We start from the raw sequence: 11,309 nt of genomic DNA on the forward strand, positions 1-11,309 counted from the left end.
TTCCTGCATCCTAGAACAATTCTCAGGCAGTAGAGGATAGGCGCCATGTCTCTCATCCTCTCATCTGTCAACTAATATAGTCAAATAACTTCATGTGCAAGAGACAAAATTAATAACATATTGTTTGTTGTGAAGAGATAAAAATAAATTTATTTGTAAAAATGAAAGAGTGTTTCAATAATATCAGGTTCTTACACTGAGGTATCATTTTTTGTCATTGTACCCTATAAACTGCCTTGTGATAAGATTCCATACAGTTACTCCACCCAAAAAAACCCTATATAGAAAATACAGAATAAGACCACTTCTTGGTTTCTAAAGAAAACTAAGTAATAATGTTTTTAAACTCAATGATGTTTGACATTGGCACTTGGAACTAATCTCTACATATAAAATGCATTGGGTTTAGTAGAATCTTAATTTTTTAAAAAAAAAAAAAAAAAGGCTCCTGATTCTTGCATAGTTTGTTGGGGTTTTTTTCTGAAAAAGAAAGAGGATCCAGTCTGTGGTACTGAATCTTTGGCTTCAAGAAAGAAACAAATTTATTTATTTGTTCAGTAAATCAGGAGAAGAAAGGGAATGACTCTACAGCACATTTTAAAAATATCAGTCTCGAGGGAGGTATTCTGCATTTCAGTACTTGCTCCACAGAATACTTGATAATACCAGCAAAACCAGAAGACATTAATTCTTCTGGAGAGAGCTAATAACCAGCTAGCTGGAATTGAGGTGGAACTTCTTGGACATCTGAATTTGTCTGCTTAGGAAATTAAATTATTTTATATGTGAGTTCCACACCTCAGGCAAATATTCTCATGATATTTTGCTTAGTGAAAGGACTTGAGATAGGGAATCACATTCATGTATCTCTGCCTTATGTGTGATTAGGTGGGTTATGATGAGGTCTCAGAGGTAAAATAGGAGAAAGAAGTGTACATACTTTTGAGAGGCACTTAGGCGTCCCTGGAACAATAGGCGCAGGGTTTTTAGGAAGCAACTTTGCGATTTATGCTGTAGTTTGAGGGAAGGCAGAAATCTACACTCAGAAACAGTGCCAGGGCTATATTCTGACCCACAAGCCTAGAAACAACAAACAGCCACACTGTTAAACATCTTTACCCTCCAGATCAGGTTGGACATATGAAAACTACCTTTTGGGAATGATCTGTGGACCCAGCTAACTCCCAAACCATGTTCAGATTTCTTTGGAAGAGTGCAAGTCAACCTAGGCTGAAACTACGTAAGGAACCAGACTAAAAACTCATCGATTAGATGATTAAGATGCAGCTGTGCCCCAAATCCTCATACTACTTAACTGATTAATAAAGATGAAGATTAAGTGCAACTTTCCCTTCATCAGTATAATACTGCCTTTTCGAAATGTGTACATGTAACACCAGCAGCAGATGAGCTGAATCAGAAATAACAATGCAACAGTGAGACAGCCTTTTAGTATCTTATTTTAAACAAGGGAAAAACTGTAAACAGGAAGATATGGATAAGAAAAAAGATGAAGAGATGGATGAATCACAGCACAGATGAAAAGTTTCAGACAGTGTCTCCATTAAGCTAAAAAACCCCAACCAGGTAGAAAGCCAAGTATTTTATAGTGCTTCTGATCTGTAAGGATATATCAGAGAAATTATCCTAAACATGAAGTGTATAATGTACTGACTTTCTACTGCATAGTGCTACAACCTAATATACTACCTCTAAAACAAGATCTGTGCCTAAACCAATGAAAAAGATTAAAAATTAATACAGCCCACATGGATGAGGGAGTTTCTGGTCCCCAAACAGATTCAGGTCTTTTCTAACAAAAGATATGAAGACTGCATAAGGAATTCTGGAAAGACAATCTGATTCTGTAAGGAGTACATAGTATAAGGAAAAAGAGCAGGTGACACAGCAGTTGTCTGAAAAATCTGGAAAAATACTTCAATATGATAATCACTTTAAATTCATAATTGAACTACATATTCTGAAGTTGTCTTCTTTCCTCTTTTGCAAATCCTTAAAGAAAGTATCACTTCCTCTGTGTGCTTAGATAAACAGTCCTCTAATATTAAATATACACTACTATTTACTAAAGTGGAAAATTGCTTGGCTTAAAATCATATTACCATACCATCAGTACCATTTAAAATTTCAACTATCTTCAATTTTGGTTTCCATTTGGTTGTCTTAAAAAGCAAAGAAGCATTCAAACCCATAAACTGGAGTGGCCAAACATGAAAGTATAAAAGTTCTCCTATAGCTATTATTTTCATACTGTAATGCACACATCTCTACTGAAATCATTACATCATTAAAAGAGGTGACCTGTAGGTATTTCTTCAATCTATTAAGATTCTGATTTTAAATATAAAGTAGAGGGACCGTTGTTCAAAGATAGGAATGATTAATAAAGAAATAAAAATTTGTGTAGGTTTAAAGTTTCTATATTGGTTATTAGTGCATGTTAACTGCTGAGCTGCCCAGGTAGTGACACAAGCTTGCAAGGAGGTATAAATCACACTGACCTGGAGAAGGGGAAGGTAAAGAATGATTTAATCTGCATTATAGAATGCTCTAGTTAGAACTTCCAGTCACTGGCTAGAAGTATTGGTAACCTGAGGAGAGGGCTGGGTGACAAATCACTAGGGCGGGATGCTTTTTAAGAACAGATTAGGCAAATATCAACCAGGAATTTATAGCCAATATTTTTGAATAAAGACAAGGAATTATTCAACACTCTAAGATCAAATTATCAGTCAGTCCTCACCTAAAATATTTTGCACAAGTCTGATAACCTAGGTTTATGGAACATGCTTGAAGAAGATCTACTCTGAAGATATAGTAAATAGACTATTTTTTAAAAGAAGAAACATTAAAAATTATTTGCTTGTTTAGCATAACAAACAAATGTTGAGATGGGACAAATCATCTCTACAAAGAGAGGCCAGATATATATCTTTCTCATGAGAGAAAATAAGGCTTGGGAGGAATGTTATTAGTGCTATAAATACCTAAAGGGAGGCAGTAAAAAGATGGAGCTAGGCTCTTTCAGTGGTGTCCAGTGACAAGATAAAAGTCAGTGGACATAAAGGGAAATAGAAGGTGTCTCTAAATATAAGGAAACACTTTTTTACTGTAATGGCAACTGAGTATGGGAACAGGTTGCTCACAGAGGTTGAGGAGTCTCTGTTCTTGAAGATATTCAAAAGCCATCTGGGCATGGCTGGGTAACCTGCTCTAGGTGGCCCTGATTGACCTCTGGAGGTCTCCAGCCCCAACCATTGTGTGATTCTGTGATATGTATCTAGGATGAAAAGGAACTATTGAAATTAAATAATTAAATGTTAATACTATTATAAGATCAAGCAGATGGCTATAAGAAAATGAAGGCTGAAAATAGTTGTCTAACAACAACAAAAAACCAAAAAAACAAAAACAAAAACAAAAAAACAAGCAGCAAGTTCTGGAACAATCTTCCAGGCTAGGCAATACAAGAAAACAATATATGTAAATATAAATTAGAGTTTAATAAGCTTAGGAAAGAAACTAAATTAAAAAAGAATAATTCCTTGGGTTAGAAATTAAGATATCCAATATATCTGTATCATCAAAGGAATCTGTGGGGTTTAACTATACTTATACTGCCTTAAGCCATGATTTGGGATTTTTAATTGTGTACAGAGGTCAGGATAGACTTTATTTCCCCTTCATAGTTTTTCTTGTATCTTTCATTTTTCTCTAACATTTTCACAGAAGAGTTCACAATTAAAGAAAAAATGTATGCACATGTCTCTGAATTATGAAGGCTGGAGTAGATGGCCTCTGTTAGTCATCTCCAGCTTTAGCTTCTATGACTTCCAAGGACATAAATTAATTTCAGCAAAACCAAATTTTGGTCCTCATTCAACAGAGTGCTACTTTGTGCTCTTCTCTAACATTTCCCTGACCATTCAAGACCAGGGACAGTTCTTCATTATTTCTGAATAACATACGGAATACTGAAGCTTACACTAAATGAGATGTGTTTATTAAAAAAGTATCCATGCCCAGTCTTGAAACTCATATGCAAGTTTCTGTTGTACCCTGCTGACATTATACCACCAACACATATTTTATGTCTTCCTGATCAAGATTATACAGTCACTGTACCCATCTGTTGCACAAAAAAAAAAAAAAAAAGCACAAAATACAGTTATGTCTGCATAAGTGAAATATTGAGCAAACATTTAAATGTTGCAATATAGTCTTCCCACTCAACTCTACTACCATACAGAATACTTGTGATGCATCTACAAGTGTTATTCAGTTAATGAATTCCAAATTAATAATTACTGACAGATTTAGCTGTATTTCCCAGCAGATTATTTTATAATCATATTACAGCCACCGTACTCATTCTTATGGAAGTATAAATTTCACTGATTTTCAGTAACACAAAACTTACTTTCTGTCTATGATGTACCGAAGTACAGCTAGACTCAATTTTAAATGGGAACTATGTCATATAATCTTTAAGTATAAGCCACTAGTATTATTCAGGAAGTATCACAGTTTAACGCTCAACACAATGCTATGATCTAATGAATACAAGGGCAATATCGACTTACAGCTCATTGAGTTCATTGTCCATGGGTCATTGATGGTAAAACAATTTACATCTACTATGATTGTGTTTGGATATATATTTATATCCAACAATTTATTGTTACAATTACATAGAAGATTTAAAATTATACTGACTTTAAAGCAACTGTGTTAAGGAAATTCAGTTTAAATGTAAAGTGATATCCTCATCATAATATGACAGAAGGAACCTGTTAATATCCAATACTGTGTCCATAAAAATTGAAATCCATCTTTTAATCAATATATTTTATTGACTAAACAAAGTTTAAAACAGAATAGACTGATGTTGAAATCCCTGGATGATGGAGCATATTTTACAGGACATGCCTCACATATATTAAAGCTACCCCACAGAAGCCTAAAGTCTACTGGTTCTCACAGGTTTCTAAAAGCCCTTTTATAAGCCAAATCAATGTACTACAATAGTAGGATTTTTATATGCATCAGTGTTACAGTTCTAGTTGCAAAAGGCATCTGTGTAAGGAAAAAATTAAATATTAATCTATTTATTTGATAGGATTTTATATAGCTACATAAAGTAAAGCTGTTAGTTACCATACAGTTACATAACAAACTTATCCCAAACAAAGACTAATCCAGAGAAAGTGTAATGGCCTTAGGAACTGAAAATCACGCAGATATGTAAAAAAGAAATTATAAAGTTATCTCAACTGTGAAAATACTTTTTTTCAGTTTCACCATCTATTTTATGAATCAGTAATGCTCTGCTTTATAGATAGAGAATGGCTCTTGTGTTGGAGTGTTGGAATAGAAGAAAACAGGCTCTTTAGGAAGGACAGGCAGGGAAGACGAGGAGAGGGTGTTGTCCTCTATGACCAGCTGGAGTCTGGGATGGATGAGGAGCTGACCGAGAGCCTATGGGTCAGGATTAAAGGGAGAGCAGGGACAGGTGACATTATAGTGGGGGTCTGCTACAGGCCACCTGAGCAGGAATACTGAGGGGATGAGGCCCTCTATAGACAGATAGGAGCAGCCTCACGTTCACAAGCCCTGGTCCTTATGGGAGACTTTAACCAACCCGGTATCTCTTGGAGGGACAACACAGCAGGGCATAAGTAATCCAGGAGGTTCCTGGAATGCATTGGTGGTAACTTCCTTCTCCAAGTGGTAGAGGAGCTGATGAGGAGAGCTGCTATGCTGGACCTTGCTCTCACCAACAAGGAGGAGCTGGTGGGGAGCGTGAAGCTAAAGGGCAGCCTTGGCTGCAGTGACCATGAAATGGTGGCGTTCGAGATCGTTACGGCAGTGAGAATAGATCACAGCAAGCTCACTACCTTGGACTTCAGGAGAGCAGACTCTCCTCTTCAGGGATCTGCTTGGCAGAGTAGCATGGGGTAAAGCCCTAGAGGGAAGAGGGGCCCAAGAAAGCTCGTTAATGTTCAAGAATCACCTCCTCCAAGCTCGGGAGCAATGCATCCCAACAAAGAGGAGTCAGGTAAAAATGCCAGGAGACCTGCATGGATGAACAACTAGCTTCTGGACAAGCTCAAACTCAAGAGGGAAGCCTACAGAGGGCAGAAGCAAGGACAGATAGCCTGGGAGGAATACAGAGAAACTGTCCAAGCAGCAGGGATCAGGTTAGGAAAGCCAAAGCCCTGATAGAATTAAATCTGGCCAGGGACATCAAAGGCAACAAGGAAAGCCTCTATAGGTGCATCAGTGAAAGACTAGGGACAATGTGGGCCCTCTCTAGAAGGAAATAGAAGACCTGGTTACCCAGGATATGGAAAAGGCTGAGGTACTCAATGACATCTTTGCCTCAGTCTTCATCAGCAAGCACTCCAGCCACACTGCTCAAGACACAGAAGGCAAAGGCAGGGACTGGGAGAATGAAGAACTGCCCTCTGTAGGAGAAGATCAGGTTTGAGACCATCTAAGGAACTTGAAGGTGCACAAGTCAATGGGACCTGATGAAGTGCATCCATAGGTCCTGAGGGAACTGGCAGATGAAGTGGCTAAGCCACTATCCATCACAGCTGAGAAGTCCTGGCAGTCTGGTGAAGTTCCCACTGACTGGAAAAGGAGAAACATAACCCCCAATTTTATAAAAGGGTAAAAAGGAAGACCCTGGCAACTAAAGGCCAGTCAGACTCACTTCTGTGCCAAGTAAGATCGTGATGTAGATCCTCCTGGAAACTATGCAAATGCACATGGAAAATTCTGATTGGTTTGTACATATTTTAAGTTATATATTGGGTAATATTGTCCTGTTTATGGTCACAGATTTCAAAATCCAACACTGGATTATGCAATTCTAACAAAAAAATGAGTTAATCAAGGAACATACTGGGCACAATGTAATTTGAAACACAAGATCTGGCTGTGCTCCAAATTATCACCATATTCAGAATTTCCTCTATGTGAAATAACTGATGGTCTTACAAAATTGCTCGTTGCTATAATTTGCCTATTAAATGCCATTTTGACTTAGATCTGGTTTGTAATAGGCAGAACCAGCCCAACTCAATTAAAGTATTTTTAACGATTAAAATAGTTAAAGATTTGGTTGGGTTTTTCCTTTTTCTTTTATTCTGGTGAAAGAAAATGAGAATTTTGTAATACTATCTAAAAATATAACACATTTTGAGTAATTTGTGGTGAGTAATATGGAATTCTTATCTTTTGACCTCCTGAAAAAGAGGTAAAATTATTATTGTTATTCTGTACATTAAAAGACTGACACAAAGTGAAATGACTCATACAGAAAATGCACTCTAAAAATAGAATTCACATTCCTGCTCCTACTTATTGTATCACAGGGGAATTCCACTAAATACTGTCAAAATATTTAGTCAGCAGGATTGTTTTAACGTGATTTAAATGGTAACAATAACTTTAAATGATTTTAAATGATAACGATAACTTTGGCTAACTTTTAAATCAAAAGTCAGATCACTGAAATCAACAGAAAACAATTGCAGGCATGTTTTGCTGTTCACACATCACAGGAAGGACATAAGACCCTGTAAAACCAATGAATTTTTTTTTTTTTTTTTTTTTTTTTTTTTTTTTTTTTGGTTTCAGTGCACACAAAGTTATGGAATGTGTTAAGATATGGAATTATAGAGCAATGACTGAGATCAAGACTTTCTGCTTTTTTCTTAGAACATGGTTTTGCATCAGTAGATTGACTACTCATACAGCAACATAACAGTTGAGGTTCCTCTCCCATACATCCTTTATATGTACTCTCTCATTATGGAGGGTTTTCATTTGGGTTATCACTAACCAAGTACACTTTTCTGACCTCTGATTGTCTTCTCTACCTTTCTGATCTTACTGGTTTCTTTTCTTAAGTGTTAAAAGTATTTTTCTCAAGTTAGCTTTTAAAAGCTCAAATAGAAGATGTGTGCCACCTGTTCAGATACGCTATTTTACAGTCTGAAAGGGTGCCTTGTTTTCTGGAATATTTCCTTATTATCAGTCTACTCTTTTCTTTGTTCAAGTTTATCCAGCTTAACCCTAGACAATCTCTTCTATTTCCAACTGTCATGTTTATACCCTTAAATTACATACTTGCTTCATTGATTATACTGAGGTTTCACAGTGCAGGTGTTGTGATATAATAAAATTACCCCCTATTCTGAAAATCTTCTGTGAATAATAAGTAACTCCAAGGCACAATAAAACTATTAATAGATTATTTCTTATAATGTTCTTGGAAGTTGGTCAATAAATATTATCATTGTCATTTTAGCAAAAGAAAAGCTAAAACACAGAGGGTCAGATATTTGTTGAGTTCATTGAAGAGAGTAATTCATAAATTCAGATGGTGTGAACAATACCAGAATCTGGCCTCAGGATCTTCAGTTACTGTCTCAAAGCAGTCAGTGACATAGACAAGTTGACAATACTTATTCTGCAGCTAGTTCGCAGTCTGTTTTATCATGCTGCCTCCAAAATGACTCGCCAGCAAGAAAGCAATTTCAAGAGTAGGAAGAGGTAGAAAAAACAGGCACCAACAACCAATGTTGCTTTATCTTTTCAAAAACAATCTGTCAGAACATTTATGGGCCCTTCTAAAAAAATCTGAGATTTCTAAAATTAGGTATATGGAGGGAGTTTGTTTGGTTTTCTTCCTTTTTTGTTCTTATATATTCTCATTGCATTATGGCAAGTATAGCAAATGTAATTGAAATAATCTTTGTTTCGTCTGAAATATGAACTGACAAAAAGCAATTAAAGAGATCAAGTAGCACGCTTGGAGCTACATAATCTGTTTATTTATTTTATTATTACTTTTGGGTAAGATTTTGAGGACAAGCACTTTTCCCTTGAAGAGCAATCAGGTAGCTCAATGGAGATTAAAATTATGCATATAGATAATGTCAAGAGAGGAAATTAAGTTAAAAAATCTCCAGTTATTCTTTTCAAAGTAGAATTTTCAAAGGAAAACATTTGTCTGAAAACTAAGTAGCTTCCCTACAATACTTTGACACTATAGCACTTCATAAAACTATTTTGTACTTTCTGAAAGTGAAAGTTTATGTGCAGAGAGGTATTGAAGTAAAGAAAAAGAGGTGGAAATGAAATAAATCTGATCTTAAAATATTACTACGATTTATTATTTGCATTTGTCTCGCTACTGTTAGTTCAGGAGTATCTGAAGATCCTAAGAAACTGTGCTACACTAATGTGTTACACTTGTAAACTATGAGACCAAAATATGTAGAGTGCTGGTATATTTTATGTCTGGATTGAAACCATCTTCTTGGAAATGAAAAACAAACGTCACATCCCAGATTCTCAGGATGATGACTCAAATTCTCTGATTCCTTGGTCAGGATTAAGGTGAAATGACACCAAGAATTCTTCACACAACTCAATTTTTATTTGCTCACAACAGATAACTAGGATGAAACTTTGTCACTAATCTTTGCATCCTTTGCAACAGGCATTAAACTTACACTGACAAGTGGCAGATCTTATAACATACCCTGCTAAGCCTTAAACATGTCCAAACAAGCCTTGCCTTATATGCAGGCATACTGAATAAGAATGAGAGAGAAAAGGGTAAAGAGGAGAAGAGAGAAGAGAGAAAGACAAAAAGGAAGATTTCACCAGTCCTGGTCCCATTGTTGGTCCAACCAACCCAGGGGTTCAGTTCCAGTGGGGCGCAGCCACCCAGGGCTTTGACTTGTGTCCTTTTATAATTCCTTGCCTTCCTCTGGGTGGGCACTTGGACTCATTAGGTTAATTAGGCATCACATGCAGTTTATGCTTCTAGAATTCTCCTTGCTTTTGGTACAGACGCAATTTGTACCTTTAGATTCTTCTGGAAATGAGTGGGTGGGCTCAGGGGTCATTGGGGAGTTACTCTCCCCTCCCTGAAGGTATGACCGTTGTTTGACCTTTCATGAAAATGGCTTCTCTTTTGGGTCTTCACAGAGTCACTCAAGATAGGTAAGTTCAGCCTCTGAAAATTGTGGTCCCACCTCTGCAGGACTCCCTCCTCTTGCCACCCTCCTTGCCATTACCTGCACAGGCCCAATGTTTTTACCCAGTGAAGAGTACACCTGTCCAAGCCAAGATCAGCCATTTTCTCCAGGAAAATGATGTGGGAAATAGTGTCAAAGGCTTTACTAAAGTCCGGGTAAAAAACATCCACAGCCTTTCCTTCATCCAATAAGCGTGTCATTGCTTTGTCATAGAAGGAGATCAGGTTTGTCAAGCAGGACCTGCTTTTCATAAACCCATGCTGACTGGGCCTGATCATCTGGTTGTCCTGTACATGCCACGTGATGGTACTCAAGGTGATCTGCTCTGTAACCTTCCCTGGCACCGAGGTCGGACTGACAGACCTGTAGTTCACTGGATCTTCATTCTGGGTCTTCTTGTTCATGGGCATCACATTTGCTACCTTCCAGCCAGGTTAGCCAAGACTGCTGATACATAATGTAAAGCAGCTTGGTGAGCACCTCCACCAGCTTCCTCAGTACGCTCAGGTGGATCCCATCTGGCCCCATAGACTTGCGTGTGTCAAAGCAGTGTAGCAGATCGCTAACCATTTCCTCTTGGATTATGAAGCCTTCATTCTGCTCCCTGTCCCTGCCTTACAGCTCAAGGGACCAGGTTGCTGAAGAACTGGTCTTACTATTAAAGACTGAGGCAAAGAAGGCATTAAGTACCTCAGCCTTATCCTCATCCTTTGTTACCATGTTTTCCCCCGCACCCAATAAAGGATGGAGACTCTACTTAGCCCTCCTTTTGTTGCTAATGTTTTCATAGAAAAATTGTTTTTTATGGCAGTAGCCATATTCAATTTTAGTTGGGCTTTGGCCCATCTAATTTTCTCCCTGCATAACCTCACAACATCCCTGAAGTTCTCTTGAGTTGCCTGCCCCTTCTTCCAGAGGTCATAAAATCTTTTTTTTTTTTTCCCCTGACTTCCAGCCAAAGCTGTCTGTTCAGCCCAGCTGGTCTCCTTCCCAAGTTGGGGACAGCCTGACCCTGTGCCTTTAAAATTTTCTTCTTGAAGAATGTCCAGCCTTCCTGGACTCCTTTGGCCTTCAGGACTGCCTCCCAAGGGACTCTGTCAACCAGACTGTTAGGCTGAAGTCTGCCTTCCAGAAGTCCAAGATGGCAGTTCTGCTGACCCTTCATCCTTACTTCTCCAAGAATTGAAAACTATCATTTCGTGATCATGTGTCGAAGACACCCTACAA

The sequence above is a fragment of the Athene cunicularia genome (assembly GCF_003259725.1).
Source record: "Athene cunicularia isolate RWA chromosome 3 unlocalized genomic scaffold, athCun1 chr3_part1, whole genome shotgun sequence".
Classification (NCBI taxonomy): domain Eukaryota; kingdom Metazoa; phylum Chordata; class Aves; order Strigiformes; family Strigidae; genus Athene; species Athene cunicularia.